At 39.7% G+C, this 23,855-nt stretch overlaps 1 pseudogene; it reads left to right on the top strand.

The window, feature by feature from the left end:
- Positions 1-14,149: 14,149 nt before the first annotated feature.
- On the top strand, positions 14,150-15,412 carry LOC143660338 (histone-lysine N-methyltransferase KMT5B pseudogene; annotated as a pseudogene).
- Positions 15,413-23,855: the final 8,443 nt, after the last annotated feature.

The raw sequence follows: 23,855 nt of genomic DNA, 5'->3' as shown, positions 1-23,855 counted from the left end.
GTTCTAAATGGAATAGACACACACTGGATATGGGTCTGCTTTCCCTATACACAATGCTTCTGTCAAAACTACCATCCGTGGGCTTACAGAATGCCTTATCTATCATCTTGGTATTCCACGCAACATTGCTTCTGATCAGGGAACACGCTTCACAGCAAATGAAGTGTGGGAATGGGCACATGCGCATGGAATTCTCTGGTCTTACCTTGTTCCCCATCATCCAGAAGCAGCTGAATTGATAGAACGGTGGAATGGCCTTTTGAAAACTCAATTATGGTTCCAACTAGGTGGAAATACCTTGAAGGGCTGGGGTAATGTTCTCCAGGAAGCTGTGTATGCTCTGAATCAGCGTCCGCTGTATGGTGCTGTTTCTCCCATAGCCAGGATCCATGGGTCCAGGAACCAAGGGGTGGAAATGGGTGTGGCACCACTCACTATTACCCCTAGTGATCCACTAGGAACGTTTTTGCTTCCTGTCCCTGAGCTCTGCTGGTCTACAGGTTTTAGTTCCAAAAGGGGGAGTGCTTCCATCAGGAGAAAAAATGATTCCATTGACTGCTACCTGGTCACTTTGGGCTACTCATGCCCCTGGATCAACAAGCCAAGAAGGGGATTACATTACTGGCTGGGGTGATTGACCCTGACTAGCAGGAGGAAATAGGACTGCAACTACACAATGGAGGTAAAGAAGAGTTTTCCTGGAATATAGGAGATATCCTAGTGCATCTCTTAGTAGTACCATGCCCTGTGATTAAAATCAATGGAAAACTGCAATAACCCAATCCAGGCAGGGCTACTAATGGCTCTGAAACTTCAGGAATGAAGGTTTGGGTCACCCCACCAGGCAAAGAACCACAGCCAGCTGAAGTGCTTGCTGAGAGTAAAGGGAACATGGAATGGGTAGTGAAAGAAGGTAGTTATAAATAGGAACTATGACCATGTGATTAGTTACAGAAACGAGGACTGTAGTGCTGTTTTGTTCATGTTATACTATTTAAGTTGTAAGATATCAAGTTTAAGAATGAATATTATCCAAGGACTTGCACCCTATTCTGGAGAGATTTACTGTGCTTCCAGTTATATGCAGGACAGTTGAGTATTGTTAGATGAGAAAAAAATGTGTTTTTTATTGTTTTCCATTTAGAAATTAGGTACGGTTTAAGGTGATGAGTATAGCTGCCAAGTTGACAAGAGGTGGACTGTCATGGTCAGGTTCATGCGTCAACTTGGCCATGTGGTGGTACCTGTTTGTCTGGTTGGACAAGTGCTGGCCTGTCTTTTGCTATGAGGACATTTCATAGAGTTAAATTATGATCATGTTGGCTACATCCACAGCTGATTCCATTTGTAATCAGCCAAGGGGAGTGTCTTTTGCAATAAGTGATGCTTAATCTAATCACCAGAAGCCTTTTAAGGAGGATTCAGAAAAGACAGGCTCTCTTCCTGCTTTGGCCTGCAGGCCTCTCCTGTGGAGTTCATCCAGACCCTCCATCAGAGTTGTCAGCTTCACAGCCTGTCCTATAGATTTTGGATTTTGTGTTGCCATGGTTACATGAGATGTTTTTATATATTTGATATTTATGAATATTTCCTGTTGATTCTGTTTCTCTAGAGAACCCTAACTAATACATGCCCCAACAAAAGACCTTCTAAACTTCAGACTGGTGAAAGCAAGGAAAGCAAAGTAGGGCTTGAACCCAAACCACCAATGGGAACAGCATAGAGACTGGCTCTCATATGCAGGGGCCTGCAGCCAGTATTCCAAATTGGGCTAAGGTAGGCTCTAACTTACAATCTTAGCCTTGTAACTGAAAACCAGAACACCAGACAGGTTTTGTGTAAGAAGCCAGCCCCTTTAGTTTGCTTACTCAGAAGATGTCCTTTCAGGACTGTTACACTCCTCAAAATTTAAGTGCCGTTGGGATCAGCCATGCCAGTGAGGATGGGGTTGTGTTTCATCCCCCGAACTTCTAACAAAGGAGTCTAGGTGCCCACTCAGGGTCAGTGGCTGATACCATTTCATTGGGTTGCAGAATCCCTTGGCCGTGGCCTTAAAGTCACAGTCCTATCTGGGGTGCCAAATTGTTATGGCTTTAAAAGAGAATCTTCACCTGATATGCACAAAATCAGTCAGTACACATTTTGAGAGGAAGAAAAGTTTACTTAGCAAAAGTTAGCCTTGCAGAGACAGAAGGATAAATAGTTTCTCATATATGTGTCCTTGAGCTGGTCGCCTGAGGGATATTTATTGGATTAAACAAAGACAGGTGGGGCCAGGGATTTTAGAGCTTTTGGCATTTTGGATTTGGCTAGTAAACATTCTAATTTAAGATTGCAAATTGGCTATCATTGTCTGTGTCTACCTTTAAATTAGGGATTGCAAGTTCATTATTGTTATTGGCTGATTGGTTCTGTTATCTTGAGGAGTTGACTTGTCATAGGGGTTGGACATCTTGCTTTCTTTCTGGTCATGTATTCTTTTCTGTTGTCTCTGCTCAGTTTGATTTTGTTTGCAGGGGATTTTATGTCCTGGGATCATTTTAAGTCCAGATCTTTGTTAAAGGTATTTAAGACTGGTCTGTATAGAGCTGTTAAGACAAGAATTTATCTCTGGAGTGTGTAGGTGGGAATTTTGGAGAAAAGAGAAATGGAAACTTTTGCAACCCCGTTAGGGAAGCAGCTGCTTTGGCAGTGCGTAGGGCGGGGGTGGGGGATCAGTTATGACAAACAGGTCAGTGTCTGTTACGACTTGACATTTAGGAAGTAACTGGTGAACTTGCGATTGTTAGGGGCAGGTCTCAGCAGAGAAACTGCAGCCCAGTCTCACCAGCGCCTGCCTGAGAGGAAGGAGCATAGGAATGGAGCTCCTATTCTGGTTCATCAGTGCCCCCTAGTGTCAAGGTCAAGCACAAACATTTCTCTTTCAGCATGGAAGCGGTATTCTAGAAATGTCACTGATACTTTTTCTTTAACTTAGAAAGCAGTTTCAAAACATAAATGTTTTGGAAGATGGCAGAGCCGGAGTAGAATGACTCCTGCTCCATGAAACAAGATAAGGGACAGGGAGAAAGTGATCAGGACTGTGTCCTCGGGGTGTGAGTAACCAAACAGGGTGTCTAGGCAGTTTGGAGGAGGAGAGAGGTGAGGGGCAGGAGATCAGGAAGGGGAGAGCAGGGTGGGCAGGTGACTGTATCCCGCCTGGGGCAGGCTGCGGCGTGAGGGAAGGTGCGATTGAAGGGAACTGATCATCCCTCTGGTCCAGCCTGCCCCAGCTGCTGGATGGGAACCCTCCCCACGCAGGTCATGGCTGACAGCTCCGGCAGTGAGCAGAGGGAGACCTGATCATCCACTGGGGGTGGGGGTGGGGTAGGGGTAGGGGGGCGGCCCCGGGAGTGGGGAGCAATCGCCTTGCAGGTGCCGGGAATAGTCCTTTCTGCAGGTGCGGTATCTGTGGGACCCACAAGTGCTGCAGGTCGGCGGATCCCCTGGGCACTAGCCGGTCCCTCAGTCTCTCAAGAAGAGACCACAGTCTGGCCTCTGAGGCCAGGGTGCAGAGTCTTTGAATGGCTGCGGGCCCGGAGGGGCGGGCCTGAGGGAGAAGGACCCTTAGGCGCGCCACCTGCCGGCAAGAAGAGGTACATGCAGGCTAGCTAATCCTCTCCGCCCAGGTTTTTTTTAAAATTTTTTTCTTAATACTCTTTTCTTTTTCACTTCCCCCATTTAAAATACAATATTCCTCTATATTTTATTGGTAATATAATTGTTTTTCATTTTTAAATTTTTGTTTTGTAGATAGTGTATATTTATATATTTTTATTGATTATTTTTATTTCTTGCATATTAATTTTTATTACTCTACTTTATTTCATTTATTTTTGTTATTTTTATTTTTCTTAAATTTTCTCTCCCTTTGGTGGGTACCAGTCTGATTTCACTCACAATATATCTTGGGGTGTCTCCTTTTGACTCAATTCAACTTGAGGGCTTCCTACTGTTGAGATGTATTTTGTTGTTGTTCTTATTGTTGTTTTGTTCATATATTTATTATATGTTTATTTTATTTACTTATTTGTTTTCTTTACAAAGGTGGCTGGGCCGGGAGTTGAGCCTGGGTCTCCCGCATGGTGGGCACCCATTCTGCCACTGTGGTACCCATACGTCCTGGCCGAGCTTCTAACAGACCTTCAGGTTGAATTGTGTGCCCTACATGTGATCTGGACCTCGATTTGTCAGGGAATAACTGACATACTAAGTGCAAAATGAAACCTTCCATGAAAACCAAGAAAATTCAAAATTATAGATGATTTTAAGGAAACCAACTTGCAAGATAACCATATAAAGATAATCAAATGCCCTGAACACAACAGAAAAGCATAAAGCACATGAAGGTCCAAGCAGAAATAGCCCAGCCAAACAACCATATTAAAATTCCAGAGGGGACACAAAATGTAGAATATAACTCAAGGATATTTATAAAGAAATAAAAGATATCAGGAAGACATTTGAAGAGCATAAAGAAGAATTCAAAAGATTAAGTAGAAAAATGGCAGATCTCACAGAAATGAAAGTAGATCATTAGAAATATACTAGACACATGATAGCAAATTTGAAGAAGCAGAAGGAAGAATAAGTAAGGTAGGAGAAAAAACAATTGAACTAGAGTGCACAAAAAAACAAATGGCAAAAAAAGATGGAAAAAATGCAACTGGATCTTAGGGAAAATGATGGGCAACAAGAGGCACATAAATATAAGAATCATTGGGCTCCTAGAAGGAGAAGAGAAGAGTAAAGGACTGGAAAAGTTACTTGAAGATATAACCAGGGAAAACATCCTAACCTTATAAAAGACATAAATATGTAAGTCAAAGTAGCCCAAGAAACTCCAAATAGAATAAATCTGGAAAGATCTACTCCAAAACACACACTAATCAAACTGTCAGGTGTTGAAGAGAAACAGAAAGTCCTGAAAGCTGCCTAAGAAAAGCTATTTACTATATACAAGGGAAAACCCACATGACTGACTTTGGACTACTCAACAGGCACCATGGAAGCTAGAAGGTAGTGGTATGATATATTTAAGAATATGAATGAGAAAGGCTTTCAGCCAAGAGTTTGCTAGAGCCAAGTTATTCTTCAAAATTGAGGGGGCGATTAAAATCTTCAAAGACAGACAAAGATTGAGAGATCTAGTCAACAAGAGACTTTCCCTACAAGAAATACTGAAGGGAATCCTATTAGCTGGGAAAAAAAGACAGGAGCAGGAGATCTAGAGGAGAGCACAGAACTGAAGAATATTAGTAACCGTAATTTAAAGGATAAAAAGGGAGAGAAAGAAAAGAATATACAGATCTAACAAATAAAATTACAGGATAAGGTGGTAGAGTCAAGAACTACTTTTACAGTAATTACTTTGAATGCTAACAGACTAAACTCACCAATTAAAAGATACAGACTGGCAGAATGGATTTAAAAACTTAATCCATCTACATGCTTTTTATAAGAGGCACATCTTAGACTCAAGGACACAGTTAGATTGAAAGTGAAAGGGTGGGAAAAAATATTCTATGCAAGCTGTAACCAAAAGAAAGCAAGAGTAGCTATACCAATATAAGACAAAATAGACTTTAAATGTAAAGACATCATAAGAGACAAAGAAGAACACTACATATTAATAAAAGGGACAATTCACCAAGAAGAAATATATTAATAAAGGGACAATTCACCAAGAAGAAATATATTAATAAAGGGACAATTTACCAAGAGGAAATAACAATCATAAATATTTATGCTCCCAATCAAGGAGCTCTAAAGTACATGAGGCAAACATTGGCAAAGCTGAAGGGAGGTGTAAACATTTCAGCAGTAATAATGGGAGACTTCAATACACCACTCTCTTCTATGGATAGAACAACCAGACAGAGGATCAACAAAGAAATAGAGAACCTAAACAATGTGATAAATGAATTAGACCTAATTGACATATATAGATCATTACACTCCAAAACACCAGGATGTACATTCTTCTCCAGCACATATGGAACATTCTCCAGGATAGATCATATGCTGAGACACAAACTGAGTCTTTATAAATTTAATAAGATTGAAATTATCCAAAGCATTTCTCTGATCACAATGGAATAAAGCTGAAAATTAATCATCACCAGCGCTTTCACAAATATATGGAGATTAAACAACACACTCTTAAATAATCAGTGGGTCAAGGAAGAAATTGCTAGAGAAATTGGTAAATATCTGGAGACAAATAAAAATGAGAATACAATATATCAGAACTTATGAGATGCAGCAAAGGCAGTGCTGAGAGAGAAATTTATTGCTCTAAATGTCTGTATTTAAAAAAAAGAACAGGGCAGTGCGACAGTGGCAGCATTTTTGCCTGCCAGGCTGGAGACCTGGGTTCAATTCCCAGTCCCTACCCATGTAAAAAAAAAAGAAGAAGAAGAATAAAAGAAACATGAATTTAACAGCTTACCTAGAGAATTTAGAGAAAGAACAGCAAACTAATCCCAAAGCAAATAGAAAAGGAGAAGTAATAAAAATTAAAACAGAAATAAAGAAACCAGAGAACAATAAAACAATAGAAAGAATCAACAAAACCAAAAGTTGGTTCTTTGAGAAAATCAATAAAATTGATGGACCCCTAGCTAGATTAACAAAGAAAAAAAGAGGGAGGATGCAGACAAACAAAATCAGAAATGAGATGGGGGTTGTTACCACAGAACATGAAGACATTTTAAAAATCATAAGAGAATATTATCACCAATAAAGTTTGCCAATAAACTAGATAACTTAGATAAAATGGACAAATTCCTAGAAACATGTGAATTACCTATACTGACTTGAGAAGAAATAGAAGATCTCAACAAATCAATTATAAGTAAAGAGATTCATTCAGTCATTAAAAAATCTTCCCATAAAGGAAAGCCCAGGACCAGATGGCTTCACAGGAGAATTTTATCAAACATTCCAAAAAGAACTAACAGCAATCCTGCTCAAACTCTCCCAAAAAATTGAGAAAAAAGAACACCACCTAATTCATTTTATGAGGCTAACATCACTTTAATACCAAAATTGGGTAAAGATGCTATAAGAAAGGAGAACTACAGGCCAATCTCCTAATGAGCATAGATGTTCCTCTAGTTTGCAAGCCACTGGAATGTGATACACCAGAGGTGGAATGGCTTTTAAAAAGAGGAGTTTAGTAAATTGCAAGTTTATGGTTCTAAAGCTGTGAAAATGTCAAAATTAAAGCAAGGCTATAGAAATGTCCAATCAAAGGCATCCAGGGAAAGATACGATGGTTCAAGAAGGCCAATGACATCCAGGGTTTCTCTCTCAACTGAGAAGGCACATGGCAAACATGGAGACATCTGCTAGCTTTCTCTCCAGGCTTCTTGTTTCATGAAGCTCCCCTGGGAGCATATTCTTCTTCATCTCCAAAGGCTGCATGGGCTCTCATGGTCTAATGGCTCTCTCGTTGCTCTCTCCAAAATGTTTCCTCTTTTAAAGGATTCCAGTAAACTAGTCAAGACCCACCTGGAATGGATGGAGTCACATCTCCATCTAATCAAGGTTAAGACCCACAATTGGATGAGCCACATCTCTGTGGATATAATCTAATCAAGAGATTTAAACCTACATTATTGAATAGGTATTAAAAGAAAAGGTTGCTCCTACAAGATTGGATCAGGATTAAGCCATGGCTTTTCTAGGGTACATAATCCTTTCAAACCAGCACGGATACAAAAATTCTTAACAAAATACTAGCAAGTCAAATCCAATACTTCATTAAAGAATTATTCATATGACCAAGTGGGATTATACCAGGAATGCAAGGGTAGTTCAATATAAGAAAATCAATCAACATAATACAGCACATTAACAAATCAAAAGGAAACATCACATGATCATATCGACTGATGCTGAAAAAGCATTCGACAAAATTCAGCATCTTTTCCTGATAAAAACACTTCCAAAGTTAGGAAGCAAAGGAAACTTTCTCGAAATCACAAAGGGCATGCATGTATGATAAACCCATAGCCAGCATCATACTTAATGGTGAGAGACTTAAAGCAAAACAGCTGAGTGGCTATGGGTCTCATGGATACAACATTGGCGTATCAGTCACCTCCAGTAACACGGGCGTGCCAGACATCTCGGGTTCTGTGTCCTCCAAAACCCAGCAGTCCTTTGAGAAACAAGGATTTCATTCCGGTACTCCTGCTACCTCCTTCAACTTGCCTTCAGCCCTAGGAATTGGGGGGCCCATCAACCCGGCCACAGCTGCTACCTACCCACCTGCCCTTTTATGCACATTCTGACCCCCCCATCGGCAGCCACACTCCCAGATCCTTCACCATCGCCTGCAGCAGGATGGCCAGATGGGCAGCGGCCCATGTAGCCAGACCAACTCCACCCACAGAAGCCCCAGACCAACAAGTCTGCCTACGACAGCTACAGCTGGGGGCCAGCTGAGGCCCCGGTCCTCTTCTCCTGGCCCCATCTCCTGAGAGGGCTTCTCAGCCTGGCAACTACGGAAACAGCATCAAAGGGAAAAAGGAATGTTGGGGGATTCCGCTGCCCCCCACCCCCCAGCGGAGCTCCCCGTGCCTCAGCTTCATGTCTGTCCCATTCCCACACCATCCCCACCCTGTTGTATGTATTACAGGATTCATAATTTTTCCTTTTTTTTCCCCCTTCCTTTCCTTTTCTTTCTCTTCCCCACCACCCCACGCATTCAAGATTATGAAATTTTACTGTGGGCGCTGCCTTTCCTTCTCCTCCTGTTCACCCCGTGTGTGGGTGAGAAGGGGAGGTGGGACCCCCAAATATATATCAGCCCAACAGCCCTAAGTCTCCTCCTTTATTATTAGGAAAACAAAACAAAACAAAACAAACAAAAAACGGCGTCATGAATATGAACAGCACTGTCAGATGAATTCGTTGAAGTGGTTTTTTTTCGTACTGTGTCCTCAAATTTAATGGATTAATGTGTCTTGTATATATAAAAAGAAAACCTGTAAAAAAAAAAAAAGCATTCCCCTTAAGATCACGAGTGAGACAAGGATGCCCATTATCACCACTGTTACTCAACATCGTGTTAGAAGTCCTAGCCGGAGCTTTTAGACAGGAAAAATAAATAAAATGCGTCCAAATAGGAAAGGAAGAATTGAAACTTTAATTAGTGCAGATGACATGATCCTATATTTAGGAAACCCTGAGAAATCTATGGCAAAGCTACTTGAGCTAATAAATAAATTCAGCAAAGTGGCGGGATAGAAGACTAATGTACATAAATCAATAATGTTTCTATACACAAGTAATGACCTATCTGAGGTGACAATTAAGGGAAAAAATCCATTCAAAACAGTGACCAGAAGAAACAAGTGTCTAGGAATAAGCCTAACCAGGGATGTCAAGGATTTATATACAGAAAATTACAAAACATTACTAAAAGAAATAAAAAATTATCTAAATAAATGGAAGGACTTTCCATGCTCATGGATAGGAAGGTTGAATGTCATTAAGATGTCAATTCTACCCAAATTGATATACAGATTCAATGTAATGCCAATCAAAATCCCAACAACCTACTTTGAAGAATTCCAAAATTATATGGAAGAGAAAGAGATCCTGAATAGCTAAAGATATCCCAAAAAAGAAGAGTGAAGTGGAAGGACTAATACTGCCTACTTTAAAACTTACTACAAAGCCGCAGTAATCAAAACAACATGTTACTGGCAACAAATATAAAAGTATCAACCAATGGAATAGAATTGAGTGTGCAGAGATAGACCACCAAATTTATGGACATTAGATATTCAATAAGGCCCCCCAAATCCACTGAACTTGGACAGAATAGTTTTTTCAATAAATGGATATGGGAGAATTGGGTATCAATAGCCAAAAGAACGAGAGAGGACCCTTACTTTATACCCTATACAAAAATTAGTTCAAAATGGATTAAAGACCTAAATATTTGAGCCAGTACCATAAAACTTCTAGAAGAAAATATGGGGAAACATCTTCAAGATCTAGTAATAGGAGGTAGCTACTTAAACTTTACATCTAAAGCACAAACAGCAAAAGAAAAAAATAGACAAATGGGAACTCCTTATAGAGACTTTCTGTGCATCAAAGTACTTTGTTAAAAAGGTGAAGAGGTAGCCAACTTAATGGGAGAGAATATTCGGAAGCCACATATCAGATAAAGTTTATACCTTATGTACATAAAGGAATTGTACAGCTCAACAACAAAAGAACAAACAACCCTATCATCAAATGGGCAGAGGATATGAGTAGACACTTTTCTGAAGAGCAAATACAGATGGCTAAAACGTACAATTCTCCAGCCCTATGTCATAATCTTGTTCGCAGGGACCTTGATCTTTCTCCCTCCCACAAGACATCACACTGGTCCATTAAATTGATAATATCATGTTGATTGGACCTAGTGAGCAAGAAGTAGCAGCTAGTCTAGACTTATTGGTAAGGCATTACCAAGGCTGACTTGGCTACAGCCACTGCTGTGTGCCCAATCTGCCAGCAGCAGAGACCCACACTCAACCCCTGATATGGCACCATTCCCCAAGGTGACCAGCCAGCTACATGGTGGCAGGTTGATTACATTGGACCACTGCCTTCATGGAAGGGGCAGCGATTTGTTCTAACTGGAATAGACACATACTCTGGATATGGATTTGCTTTCCCTGCATGCAATGCTTCTGCCAAAACTAACATCCTTGTGCTTACAGAATGCCTTATCCATCATCATGGTATTCCATATAGCATTGCTTCTGATCAAGAAACACACTTCACAGCAAATGAAGTGCGGGAATGGGCATGTGCTCATGGAATTCTCTGGTCTTACCATATTCCCCATCATCCAGAAGCAGCTGGATTGGTAGAATGGTGGAATGGTCTTTTGAAAACTCAATTACGGTGCCAACTAGGTGGCAATACCTTGAAAGGCTGGAGTAGTGTTCTCCAGGAAGCTGTATATGCTCTGAATCGGCATCCACTGTATAGTGCTGTTTCTCCCATAGCCAGGATCTATGGGTCCAGGAACCAAGGGGTAGAAATGGGTGTGGTGCCACTCACTATTACCCCTAGTGATCCACTAGGAAAATTTTTGCTCCCTGTCCCTGCTACCCTGAGCTCTGCTGGTCTACAGGTTTTAGTTCCAAAAGGGGGAGTGCTTCTGCCAGGAGAAACAGCAATGATTCCATTGAACTGGAATTTAAGACTACCACCTGGTCACTTTGGGCTACTTATGCCACTGGATCAACAAGCCAAGAGGGGGATTACATTACTGTCTGGGGTGAATGACCCTGACTATCAGGGGGAAGTAGGACTGCAACTCCATAATGGAGGTAAAGAAGAGTTTTCTTGGAATATAGGAGATCCCCTAGGACATCTTTTAGTACTTCCACACCCTGTGATTAAAATCAATGTAAAACTGCAACAACCCAATCCAGGAAGGACTACCAATGGCTCTGAAACTTCAAGAATGAAGGTTTGGGTCACCCCACCAGGCAAAGAACCAGGGCCAGTTAAAGCGCTTGCTGAGGCTAAAGGGAACATGGAATGGGTAATGGAAGAAGGTAGTGATAAATATGAACTTCGACCACGTGATCAATTACAAAAATGAAGACTGTAATGCTGTTTTGTTCATGTTCAGTTGTGTTCACCCATATTGTAGCATGTATTGTTCCTTTTATTGCTGAATAATATTCCATTGTATATATTGAATAATATTATATTTTGCTTACTAATTCATCAGTTGATGGAAATTTGGATTGCTTATATTTTTTGACTATTATGAATAATGCTGCTATAAAGATTTGTGTTTAAATTAATTTTTGTGTGGATTCTATATTTCCATTTCCCTTAACTGGAAATGGGATTACTATGTCATATGGTAATTCTGTTTAACTTTTTAAGAAACTGCCAGGCCATTTTCGAAAGTGGCCACACCCTTTTACATCCCCACCAGCAATATATGAGGGTTCCATTTTCTCCACATTCTCATCAACATTATTTTCCTTTTATTTTTAAATTCTAGCCATCTTAGTGGATGTGAAGTGGTATCTCATTGTGGTTTTAATTTGCATTTCCTTGATGGCTAATAATGTTGAGCATCTCTTCATGCACTTACTGGCCATTTTGGAGAAATGTCTATTCCCACTCTTGGTCCACTTTTTAATTTGATTATTTGTCCTTTTATTTTTGAGTTATGAGGGGCTTTTTATATACTATAGATAGAACTCCCTTATCATTTATGTGATTCTCAAGAATGGCTCCTATTCTTGGTGTTGTCTTTTCAGTTCCTTGATGGTATCTTTTAAGAGCACAAAAGTTTTAATTTTGATAAAGTTCAATTTATCTATTTTTTCTTTCGTTGTTTGTGCTAATGGTGTCACATCTAAGACACCAATACTTAATCCACAGTCACAAAGATTTACTTCTATGGTTACTTCTGAGATTTTTAGTTTTAACTCATATTTAGGTCTTTTCCATTTTGATTTAATTTTTGCATGTTGTGTAAGGATCCAAATTCACTCTTTTGCATGTTGATATCCAGTTATCCCAGCACCATTTGTGTAAAGACTATTTTTTCTCCAGACAGTTGGATGCCTTTACTCTTGTCAAAAATCAATCGACTGTAGGATGGGCCATGGTGGCTAAGCAGGCAGAGTTCTTGCCTGCCATGACAGAGACCTGCGGTCAATTCCTGGTGCAAGAAAAAAAAGAAACTCATAAAAAATCAATTGACTGTAAATGTGAGGATTTACTTTTGAGCTGTCAATTTTATTCCATTGATCGTTGTCTAACTTGATGCCAGTACCACACAGTATTAATACTATAGCTTTGTATTAAGTTTTGAAATCAGGAAGCATGAGTCCTCCGTTTTTGTTATTCTTTTTCAAGATTGTTTTGGCTATTCTAAGTCCCTTGAATTTCCATATGAATTTTAGAACTAGGTTGTCAATTTCTGCAAAGAAACCTGCCATTGTGTTTTAATTTTCACTTCCCTGATGATTAATGAAGTTGAGTATCTTTTCATATGTTTATTGGCCATTTTAATATTCTCTTGCCTTTCAAATATTGTGCCCATATTTCTATTGGGTTATCTATCCTTTTCTTACCTATATGTAGGTTTTTGTTTTCTATTTGGTATACTCTGGATATGAGACCTTTGTTGGTGGGGAAATATCTTCTCCCACTGTTCTCTCTTAATGTTGTGCCAAAATTCTTAATTTCAATGTGGTCCATTTTCTCAGTTGTTTCTTTTGCAGTTTTTGTTCCCTGTTTAAGAAATATTTGCCCATCCTGCTCATCTTTTAAAAAGGAAATTTACAAATTCCAAGTCACAGCGCATTTAGTTTATTGGACATTCTTTTAAAATTCTATGTCATCATTTTCCTCAACAATTTGAAAATCAGAAAGTTTGTTGTGAAGAGCAAAGAGGATTCCATTGTAATTATTCCACTGCTGATCACTGTTATCCTCTGCTCTGCTTACCAATTAAATGTTAAGAAGTACTTATGAGGTTTGCATTCTTTGTTGTGTGCCCAGCATACCTTCTTTTGATTCCATGTGGTCCAGGAGGGGCATGAAAGAGCATGGCATGAGCTGGCCAGAATGCCACACTCTCATGGGTTCATGATTGGCTCAAGGATAGGCTCATATTCCAAGCAGATCAAATTGGAGCCTTTCCATTTGATTTGACATATACAGATGCTGGAAGAATCCCTCTCTTGGATCATATGTGATAATAAGTCAGTAGGGATTGGGCAGCCAGTAGCCACACGGAGAAATATGGATAATACCTGCTTGAGAACTAATACAGTACTCAGAGGTCCTCTGGGCCCAGAGACTGAGAGTAAGACAGAAACCGAAGATGTGATTTGAGACCAGAGTATTCAGCCTCTTCTGAGTTTGAACTTCCCAGGTATGAGTCCATGAGGGGCGGTGCTGTGGATTTTACTCTCCATTTTTCTCTGGAATTATTTTTTGGTGATTAATTTCCTAAGGGGATGGGAAAGTGTTGCCCGGCTGTGTGGGCCTCCCCCATCTCAGCAACCTGGCACTGGGGCTGGGGATGAGCCCCGAGGAGGAGCCGGGCAGCACCAGTCGAAGAGAACATTGAAATTATTCCCTAAGCTATTTGAAAAGAGTGACTAAATGCAACTGGGTCAGGCTGTCTGTGGGTATGAAGTGGTTGGGAGACTCCAAGGACATTGTGGTGAATGGCAGGAAAAATGGAAATAAGTTGTCTGATGACCATCAGCAGAATCCCTCAAAAATTACAGCACATGGAAAAGGATACCCTGAAGCCTGGCAAAGTGCACTGGAGAGGAGGCCAAGCAGATGTAATGGTAATTCGGGATTCGAGGACAGAGTCGATATGTACCACCTTCTGGAATGTCTGCCAAGGAACTTTGTGAAAATGACGACCTTGCAACCGGTTTGGTTCTTGATCCCTATTTAGGTTTTCAGACACACGAAATGAATACGAGGGCCTTTCCTTCGAGGAGCTCAAGGCATTTTTCAAAATCTGACAGTTTTCCTCGCAACAACCTGTGAGATTTCCGTCTATTAAAGGAAGGCAAGAAGAACTAAAAGAAGTAACTGAACGTTTTAGGAAAGCTGAACACTTGGAGAAAGGCTCCAAATGTTTGACTTCAGGTGAATGGGCACGGCACTATTTTCTTAACAAGAACAAAATGCAAAAGAAATTATTCAAGGAACATGTATTTATTTACTTGTGAATGTTTGCAACTGACAGCGGATTTGAAATACTGCCTTGTAATAGATACTCATCAGAACAAAATGGAGCCAAAATAGTTGCAACAAAAGAGTGGAAACGAAATGTCAAAATAGAATTACTCGTGGGTTGTATTGCCGAACTTCCAGAGATTGAGGAGAACATGCCACTTAGACATGGAGAAAATGACTTCCGTGTCATGGATTCCACAAGGAAAAACTGTGCTCAACTCTGGCTTGGTCCTGCTCATTTATAAATCATGATTGCAGACCTAACTGTAAGTTTATGTCAACTGGTCGAGATACAGCATGTGTGAAGGCTTTGAGAGATATTGAACCTGATGAAGAAATTTCTTGCTATTATGGAGATGGATTCTTCGGGAAAAATAATGAGTTCTGTGAGTGTTACACTTGTGAAAGATGGGGAACTGGTGCTTTTATATCCAGAATGGGACTGCCTGCACCTGCTTTTGTTATCAATAGCCAATATGGACTCAGAGAAACTGACAAATGTTTAAATAGGCTTAAAAAGTTAGGTGACAACAGTAAAAATTCAGACAGTCAATCTGTCAGCTCTAACACTGATGCAGATATGACTCAGGAGAAGAGCAATGCAAGTAAGTAAGGGAAGGGAAAAGATTTGATAAGCATACCTTTTTAAAAGTATTTTCACAAAACTTGCTTTCTAAAGCCTACTTCAATAGTTTTGAACATTTAAATATTGAAAGAAACTGGCACTCATGAGCTTCAGCAACACTGAAAGTTTCTAGAAATGATTTTAGTACAAAAGCATAGTCTGTGTCCCACCTCCAATTTCAGTACCATACTCTATATGGAACTGTCTGGATTTTTAAAATACTTGAAACTGGATATTGAATTCTTCACCATGTGTTCCAGGGTCATCATATGTTGAGAGAAACCTTTCAAAATGTTAATGACTCTTTAATGATGTCATCAGTCTCTCTGAGAAGACAAAGGATGAGGTAGACTCATAGAAGCACTAAACATGGTCTAGCACCTACCTAGCCAGTGTGTTATGAAAAGGTGATGGACTTGGGGGAGTTAATAGCTTCTGTCCTTGAGGCTTTCCCCCTTTTTTACTGCTTACTTGCCTTTCTCAAAATGAACTGATTCAACGCACCAGACCAGACTCAGAATTGGGGTAGAGGAGCATTTTGAATATCACCATATTATGGTGCATGGTATTGGCCACTACAGAAAGTAGCAAGAAAAGAGAAGTGAAAAAGAGAAAGGAGCCCAGCTTTGAGTTACCAGTTTGTATGTGGGCAAAATCTAATGGAAACTGGAAAAATAGAGAATGAAGAATAAACAAAGAGAAAAGAGAAGAAAGCCTAAATAGACAAAAGAAAACACATCTTGTTAATGGAGCTTTGAAGTGCTGGAACAATTTTGATTGCTACTGCTTTTCATTTGGGCAGTGCCAGTTTTCTCTAGTTGCCACCAAAGTGGTATGCTCTTTAGTCTCACTTGTCTGTTACAGACATGAATAAAATTACAAAGTTTTAGGTTGGTGATCCTCAAAGTATGCCTGTTTTGGTTCTGAAAGTGTCCAGATGAGACTTCTTATGGCTCTTAGGACTTAGGAACCCTCTGAGATGAATATTTTAGGCTCTTCTCCCTATCTTCAAGTGTTCTCAGCCCAACACTGGGTACTCTCATGCCCTACAAAAAATCTGAATCAAAAGGAAAGCATCTCTCTTTATGGTAAATGTCACTGCCATGAATTCCTGAGAATCTACTTGCTGCTGGAAGTCACAAGCCAGGCATAAACTCTGTGCATAAAAAAAATACTGTATTCCTATTCTAGTCTCTATGTAATGTCTAACATAAACAAAAGAGAACAGTTAGTCAATCCATTCACTGTTGAATGGCATAAAACAATACTATATTTCTATTCTGATCTCTATGCTAATGTCTAAGGTAAGCAAAAGAGCACAGTTAATTGACCCATTCATGGTTGACTGTTGGCTCTGATAATAAATGCAGTGTAATGGAGGAAAAAAGAGTCCATGAATATTTCTCTTTGCTTAAGCCTGTTTGTGTTAGGTTTTCTCACTGGAACCTGTAGAGTGCTGGCTGGTAGAAGACTTAGGTTTATTTACATTGTCTTCATAATTCTAACATCAGGTTTTGATTCCATAAAGAAACCAGTGATTCTAAAGATCAAATTGTACACCTGGGACATAGATTGAAGACTCTTTGCTATTTGTTTATCCCCTTTTAAAACACATTGCTTATTATTTGCTCACTTACATAATGGTACATTTTATACCACATTTTATAGCTAGCTTATTTTCATGGATATAGTAGGCAATCTTGCTACTTTGACTCAAACATGCTATGAAAACATGACTGAAATTTATCTTTGGCTGCAGGAATGAACTGCCAACCCTTGTGCTAGTTTGAAACTGTTATGTACCCCAGAAAAGCCATGTATTTTTTGTTTGTTTTGTTTTTTACATGGGCAGTCTCCAGGAATCAAACCCGGCATGGCAGGCAAGAATTCTGCCACTGAGCCACCATTGCCCACCCAAAGCCACGTTTTAATGTTGATTCAACTTGTGGGGGCAGCCATTTCTTATAATCCTGATTCAATATCATAGGGTGGAAACTTTTGATTAGTTTATCTCCATGGAGATGTGACATGCCCGATAGTAGCTGTGGCCTTTTGATTAGATGGAGATGTGGCTCCACTCATTGAAGGTGGTTCTTGATTAGTTTACTAGAGTCCTTTAAAAAGGGAAGCATTTTGAAGAAACTTGAGTTGCAGACACTTGGAAAACAGTTGCTTCAGAGCTGAGAGAGACATATTTATTTGGAGATACTTGGAGTGACAACAGAGACAGCAGATGCCTAGATATGGGCAGAGCCAATCAGACATTGCCATGTGCCTAACCATGAGATGCTAAGCAAACCAGAACCAGAAGAGCTAAGTGAAGGCCCACAGATGCTTAGAGACAAAACCACTGGCATCAGAAGGTGAAACAACAGAACTAGGAATAAGGACCAGCAGATGCCAGCCACATACCTCCCCAGCTGATAGAGGTGTTCCTGGTGGTATCAGCCTTTCTTGAGGGAAAGCAACCTCTTGTTGGTGCCTTAATTTGGGCATTTTCACAGCCTTAGAATTTTAACTTGCAACTTTTTAAATTCTCTTTTTAAATGCTATTCCAGGAGGTGGGGCAAGATGGCAGCATAGAGAGGTATGAAATTCAGTTCATCTTTCAGAGCAGCTAGTAAATAACCACAAATAGAACAGAACAACTACTGGGAGTACATCAGTGACCAGACACGCAGAGTACACCAGTCTAGGCCAGATGTCCATCTGAGACCCCACACAGAGCTGTTAAGTCCTCCAAGCCATGGAGGCCAGTGTCCCTCCCCTAAGGGTACAGCAGGATACTTCCCCAAGAGGAAAGGGAACAGACTTTACTAGCAGCAACGGCTTAGTTCAACCAAGCTCCAAGGCAGAATTAATTAACAAATTCTGACTACTGTAAATAGGCCTCCAGCACAGATAAACCTAGAATAGCACTAAAGGTACTAGGAGTTTTTGCCCCTGCAGAGAGGGGGTGGGGCTGATGGGGGGGGGGAAAGGCAGATACTTTTTGAGTTGTACAGCACAAAATATTGCAAAAGGGCTGGACCACAGGAAAAGGGGGCACATAGAGCCTGGAGAAACATAGAGCCACGTACCAACTTAACCTCTTGATTGAAACATCAGATGAGCAAAGATTCCATTCTGAAAAGGCTTTTTTTCCCCTACTCCTTAACTGTTCATGAGATAGAACTGGAAGCCTTCTCAGCCCCAACAGTGACCCAGGCAAAAGTGAAATTAAGCTTCTCTGAGAGACAAAGTAACTCATCAGGTGAAAGGAGTTCATTCCCTAAAAGTTATATATGCACCAAGAGAAAGGTGGGGCCCAGCTTAAGTGGAATTCCTCCTTCAAGAAATTCAGGCCCCAGAGATTAGAAAGCTGAAGCAATTAAAGCAATCATAGTATATCACCTCTGTGTCAACCATGCCCCCAGCAGGAAAAGTCTGCTGAAAATTAAAGGCACCACATCACTTTATGCTAGTAGGAAGCCACAGGCAGACAAGCACTACATGTGGGGCAGGATAGGAAAAGTGCAGAGTGTGGCAGGTTCTTAGGAAAGTCTGATAGTCTGCTGCATTTCATCCTCAGGGGAAATTGATTCTGGCAACTCTTTCCTCCTGAGACGAGGGAGAGGCTGGCCTGGGAAAATCTGACTGGGATTTTCCATCTGAGGAGGCCCTCCTCAGAAAAAAAGGCTCCATATAGGCAGGGCAAGAAAAAGAAAAACAAGAACTGAAAAGCTCTGATCAGTTAAACAAAACCTGTGCTAGAGGTCTAGAAAAAGTTGAACTGAATGTCAAAGAACAGAGAGAGCACAAAGCCATCCAGCAAGAAAACCCTAGCTAAAAGAGTGAAAAAATCTCCAGAATAAAATAATTGAGGAAATCAAATGCCTTGACACTAGAAAAAATTAATGAGTCATACTAGGAAAACAGAAGATATTTGACATTGAAGGGAACAAACCACCAATTCAAATGAGATACATGAGTTGAAACACCTAATTCAGGATGTTTGCACAGATGTCATCAAAATCAGATGTCATCAAAATCTAATCAATGAGTTGAGGGAGGATATAAAGAAGACATTGGGTGAACAAAAAATTGAAAGTTTGAAAAAACAAATCACAGAACTTATGAGAATGAAAGGCAAAATAAAAGAGAGAGAAAAGCAATGGAAACCTACAATAGATTTGAAGAGGTGGAAGAAAGGATTAGTGAATTAGAGGACTGGACATCTGAAATCACACAGAAAATATAGGGAAAAGAATAGAACTGGAAGCACTCTCAGGCTCCAGCATTGCCCTAGGCAAGGGTGGAATCAAGCTTGTCTGAGAGACAAAGTAACTGGTCAGGTGAAAGGAGTTAATCCCCTAAGGAATGTATCTTCCCCAAGAGAAAGGTGGGGCCCAGCTCAAGTGGAATGCTTCCAAGAAGTTCAGGCCCCAGGGACTGGAAAACTGAAATAATTAAAGCCATCATATTACCTCACCTCTCACTCAGCCATGCCTCTGGCAGGATGAGTCTGCTGAAATTAAAGGCACCTCATCACTTTAAGTTGACTGGAAGATGAGAGCAGACAAATGCCACATGCTGGGCAGTTTAGGAAAAGCACAGAGTGTGGAGGCTTCATAGGAAAGTCTGACAACCTGCTGGGTCTCACAGTTAGAGAAAACTGATGCTGGCTACTCTTTACTCCTGAGATGTGGTTTTGTTTGGTCTGGGAAAATGTAACTGGGGTCTGTAATATGTGAGGAGACCCTCCTCAAAAAAAAGGGGGTGGGAGCTCCATATAGGCAGGCAAGAAACAGAAAAACAACGGGAAAATTCCGATCAGTTAAAGAGAACATATGCTAGACGTCTAGAATAAGTTGAACTGAATATTAACAGAGAACAAAGTCATCCAGCAAGAAAATCCTGGGTGAAAGAGTAAAAACAGCCTCCAAAATAAACTGAGGAAATCAAATGTCTAGATGCCAGTAAGAAATAAACTAGTCATACTAGTAAATTCGAGGCTATGGCCCAGTCAAAGGAACAAACCAACTAAAATCAGATGTAGGAGTTGGAAGAACTAATTCAGGACATGGAAAATCTTGTAAAAAATCAATGAGTTGAGAGGATATAAAGAAGACATTGGGTGAACAAAAAAATTGAAAGTTTGAAAAAAGAAATCACAGAACTTATGAGAATGAATAAAAGAGAGAGAAAAACAATGAAAACCTACAATAGATTTGAAGAGGTGGAAGAAAGGATGAGTGAACTCGAGGACTGGACTTCTGAAATCACACAGAAGATATAGGGAAAAGAATAGAAAAATATGAGCAGGATCTCGGGGAATTGAATGACAACATAAAGTGCATGAATAAATGTGTTGTGAGTGTCCCAGAAGGAGAAGAGAAGGGAGAAGGAGGAGAAATACTAATGGAGGAAATTATCACTGAAAATTTCCCATCTCTTAGAAAACACATAAAATTACAGATCCAAGAAGTACAGTGTACCCCAAACAGAAGAGATCCAAATGACATACTACAGGACACTTACTAATCAGATTGTCACATGTCAAAAAGAAAGAGACTTTTTAAAGTAGCAAGAGAAAAGCAATCCATCACATACAAGGGAAGCCCAATAATACTAAATGTGGATTTCTCAGCAGAAACCGTGGAGGCAAGAAGGCAGTGGTATGATATATTTAAGATTCATATCTTAATCTTAAGATATGATTAAGATTTTAATCATATCTTATATGATTATATAAGATATATATATATATATATATCCAGCAAAACTGACCTTCAAAAATGAGAGGGAAATTAAAACATTTTCAGACAAGCAATTACTGAGGAATTTGTGAGCAAGAGACTGTCTCTGCAAGAAATACTAAAGAGAGCATTACAGGCAGATAGGAAAAGGCAGGAGAGAAAAGTCTGGAGAAGAGTGTAGAAATGAAGACTATCAGTAAAGGTTTTAAAAAGAGGGAAAAAATTAGATATGACATATAAAACCCAAAAGGCAAAATGGTAGAAGAAAGTATTGCCTTTACAGTAATAACACTAAATGTTAATGTGGTGTACCAGAAACAGAATGGTTTTCAAAGGGGGGAGTTTATTAAGTTGCAAATTCACAGTTTAAAGGCCATGAAAATGCTCCAACTAAAGCAAATGTCCAAATTAAGTCACCAACAAGAGGTTACCTTCACTTAAGAAAGGCAATGAAGTTCAGATTTCTAAGAGATGGGGAATCTAAGAAATGCAAATCAAAACCACATCATCTGACCCCCACTAGAATGACCATTATATAAAAAAAATGACAAGTGCTGGAGAGGATATGGAGAAAGAGGCACACTTATCTACTGTTGGTGGGAATGTAAAATGGTACAGCTGTTCTGGAAGGCAATGGCGATTCCTCAGGAAGCTAAGTATAGAATTGCCATATGATCCAGCAATCCCATTACTAGGTATGTATTTAGAGAACATGATGGCTAGGACACAAATGGACATTTTCACACCAATGTTTATAGCAGCATTATTTACAATTGCCTACAGATGGAAGCAGCCCAAATGTCCATCAATGGATGAGTGGCTAAACAAGCTGTGTTATATACATACAATGGAACATTATTCAGCTGTAAGACCGAATAAAGTCATAAAGCATGTAACAATGTGGATGAACCTTGAGGAAATTGTGCGGGGTGAAATTAGCCAGAAAGAAATATTGTACAGTCTCACTAATAGAAACTAATGTATGGGTGAATGTGGAAAACTGAAGTGAAGAATACAGGTTATCAGGAGATAGATTGAGCAACTGGTGCTTCTGAAGCAACAAAGATTGTGCCACAGGACTGATTGCAAAAATTCAGAAATGGATAGCACAATACTACCTGATTGTAGCACAATAATACAAGTACTGAATGACACTGAATGTGAATATGTTAGAGGGAGAAGGGCTGGGGACACCTATGAAACCAGAAGAAAATATAGAGAATAAAAACTGGGATGGTATGATATAGAAATGCCAAAAGTGGACAATGATGGTGATTAAATGTACAAATGAAAAAAGCCTTTTGCATGAATGGATGTGACTCCACCTATTTCAGGTGTGTCTTGATTAGTTACTAGAAGCTTTAAAAGAGAAAACACTTTGGAGAAAGCAAGGGAGCCATGACAGTCACAAGAGACCATGCAGCTAGAGACTTTTGGAGATGCAGAAGGAAAATGTCCCTGGGAGAGCTTCATGAAACAAGAAGCCTTGAGAGAGAGCTATCAGATATCGCTATGTTCACCATGGACCTTTCCAGTCAAGAGAGAAACTGTGAACTTCATTGCCTTTCTTAAGTGAAGGTAACCTCTTGTTGGTGACTTAATTTGGACATTTGCTTTAGTTGGAGCATTTTCATGGCCTTTAAACTGTGAATTTGCAACTTAATAAACTCCCCCTTTGAAAACCATTCTGTTTCTGGTACACCACATTAACATTTAGTGTTATTACTGTAAAGGCAATACTTTCTTCTACCATTTTGCCTTTTGGGTTTTATATGTCATATCTAATTTTTTCCCTCTTTTTAAAACCTTTACTGATAGTCTTCATTTCTACACTCTTCTCCAGACTTCTCTCTCCTGCCTTTTCCTATCTGCCTGTAATGCTCTCTTTAGTATTTCTTGCAGAGACAGTCTCTTGCTCACAAATTCCTCAGTAATTGCTTGTCTGAAAATGTTTTAATTTCCCTCTCATTTTTGAAGGTCAGTTTTGCTGGATATATATATATATATATATATATCTTATATAATCATATAAGATATGATTAAAATCTTAATCATATCTTAAGATTAAGATATGAATCTTAAATATATCATACCACTGCCTTCTTGCCTCCACGGTTTCTGCTGAGAAATCCACATTTAGTATTATTGGGCTTCCCTTGTATGTGATGGATTGCTTTTCTCTTGCTACTTTAAAAAGTCTCTTTCTTTTTGACATGTGACAATCTGATTAGTAAGTGTCCTGTAGTATGTCATTTGGATCTCTTCTGTTTGGGGTACACTGTACTTCTTGGATCTGTAATTTTATGTGTTTTCTAAGAGATGGGAAATTTTCAGTGATAATTTCCTCCATTAGTATTTCTCCTCCTTCTCCCTTCTCTTCTCCTTCTGGGACACTCACAACACGTTTATTCATGCACTTGATGTTGTCATTCAATTCCCCGAGATCCTGCTCATATTTTTCTATTCTTTCCCTATATCTTCTGTGTGATTTCAGAAGTCCAGTCCTCGAGTTCACTCATCCTTTCTTCCACCTCTTCAAATCTATTGTAGGTTTTCATTGTTTTTCTCTCTCTTTTATTCATTCTCATAAGTTCTGTGATTTCTTTTTTCAAACTTTCAATTTTTTTGTTCACCCAATGTCTTCTTTATATCCTCTCAACTCATTGATTTTTTACAAGATTTTCCATGTCCTG

Source organism: Tamandua tetradactyla, chromosome 2 (genome assembly GCF_023851605.1).
Source record: "Tamandua tetradactyla isolate mTamTet1 chromosome 2, mTamTet1.pri, whole genome shotgun sequence".
NCBI classification, from domain to species: domain Eukaryota; kingdom Metazoa; phylum Chordata; class Mammalia; order Pilosa; family Myrmecophagidae; genus Tamandua; species Tamandua tetradactyla.
Note: the sequence above shows the minus strand (reverse complement) of the source record. Positions and strands in the feature narration are given on the sequence as shown.